We start from the raw sequence: 2,047 nt of genomic DNA, 5'->3' as shown, positions 1-2,047 counted from the left end.
AATCTCTCATGATCCTTTGTATTTCTGCAGTGTCGGTTGTTACTTCTCCTTTTTCATTTCTAATTCTATTGATTTCAGTCTTTTCCCTTTTTTTCTTGATGAGTGTGGCTAATGGTTTATCAATTTTATCTTCTCAAAGAACCAGCTTTTAGTTTTATTGATCTTTGCTATTGTTTTCTTCATTTCTTTTTCATTTACTTCTGATCTGATCTTTATGATTTCTTTCCTTCTGCTAACTTAATTTTTAAATTTTATATTGGAGTATAGTTGATTTACAATGTTGTGTTAGTTTCAGGTGTACAGCAAAGTGATTCAGTTATAAATATACATATATCCATTTTTTTTCAGATTCTTTTCCCATATGGGTTATTACAGAGTATTGAGTAAAGTTTCCTGTGCTATACAGTAGGTCCTTGTTGATTATCTATTTTATATATAGTAGTATGTATATGTCAATCGCAAACTCCTAATTTATCCCTCCCCCCATGTTTCCCCTTTGGTAACCATAAGTTTGTTTTTGAAGTCCGTGACTCTGTTTCTGTTTTGCAAATAACTTCATTTGTATCATTTTTTTAGATTCCACATATAAGTGATATCATATGATGTTTGTCTTTCTCTGTCTGACTTACTTCACTTAGTGTGATAATCTCTAGTTCCGTCTATGTTGTTGCACGTGGCATTATTTCATTCTTTTTTATGGCTGAGTAATATTCCATTATATTACACACACACACACACACACACACACACACACACACCCCACATCTTCTTTATCCATTCCTCTGTTGATAGACATTTAAGTTACTTCTATGTCTTGGCTATTGTAAACAGTGCTACAGTGAACATTGGGGTGTGTGTATCTTTTTGAAATATGGTTTCGTCTGGATATATGCCCAGTAGTGGGATTGCTGGATCATATGGTAGTTCTGATTTTAGTTTTTTAAGGAACCTCCATACTGTTCTCCATAGTGGTTGTACCAATTTACATTCCCACCACAGTGAAGGAGGGTTCCCTTTTCTCCACACCCTCTCCAGCATTTGTTTGTAGACTTTTTGATGAAGGCCATTCTGACCTGTGTGAGGTGATACCTCATTGTAGTTTTGATTTGCATTTCTCTAATAATTAGTGATGCTGAGCATCTTTTCATATGCTTTTTGGCCATCTGTATGTCTTCTTTGGAGAAATATCTGTTTAGGTCTTCTGCCCATTTTTTTAAATTGGGTTGTTTGCTTTTTTGATATAGAGTTGCATGAGCTCTTTGTATATTTTGGAGATTAATTCCTTGTTGGTTGCTTCATTTGCAAGTATTTTCTCCCATTCTGTGGGTTGTCTTTTCATTTTGTTTGGTCTCTTCTTGAATATCTGCCTTAACAAGAAGCTTACTGCCGCTCATAATATCCTAGTCTGTTGGTAGATTTAACTTGGGAAGTTCACAGTGTAAGAAGATTCTTTTCCCCATCAAGATGAAATGTTTCCTTGCTTTCCCACCCCTGGTCCTTGGTTGGCCCTTAGGAGCTGCATGGCACAGTTCCTCAGGTAGCCAGTCAGGCTCGGAGGCAGTTTTCTTGATTCCATGACTCTCTCCTCTCCCTCTTCTCTTTCAGGAACAAAAGGCTGTTTTTTTGTTTTTTTGTGTTTTTTTCCTACTGGGAATAATAAATCCCAGTTACAACTAGAGAGGCCAAAGGTAGTCCTTCAACATCTTCTCTTGAACAGGTTCACCTACAGTTTTAAACATTAAGCTCCTTTAGGGCAAGAATATTTGTTGGATGAGTGGAGATTCAGTGAGTGAAGTGTGGCTGAGGTGGTGTGTGTGTGTGTGTGTGTGTGTGTATGCACAAGTGTGTACACTCCTTGCCTTTGGTGCCAGAGGTGAGTATCCAGCATGACCTATACTGACTGATAGCTGAATGGAATTCTCTTCCCCACTTAAAAATAAAACATGGGGGCTTCCCTGGTGGCGCAGTGGTTGCGCGTCCGCCTGCCGATGCAGGGGAACCGGGTTCGCGCCCCGGTCTGGGAGGATCCCACATGCCGCGGAGCGGC

At 38.8% G+C, this 2,047-nt stretch overlaps 1 protein-coding gene across 8 annotated transcripts in view; it reads left to right on the top strand.

Moving 5' to 3' along the window:
• SCUBE2 (signal peptide, CUB domain and EGF like domain containing 2) overlaps nucleotides 1–2,047 on the top strand; it is an 80,702-nt gene that overhangs the window by 66,674 nt on the left and 11,981 nt on the right. The window lies entirely within an intron of this gene.

This window comes from Physeter macrocephalus, chromosome 16 (assembly GCF_002837175.3).
Source record: "Physeter macrocephalus isolate SW-GA chromosome 16, ASM283717v5, whole genome shotgun sequence".
Lineage (NCBI taxonomy): Eukaryota > Metazoa > Chordata > Mammalia > Artiodactyla > Physeteridae > Physeter > Physeter macrocephalus.
The sequence above is the reverse complement of the archived record's forward strand: the minus strand, read 5'-3'. Positions and strand labels throughout refer to the sequence as shown.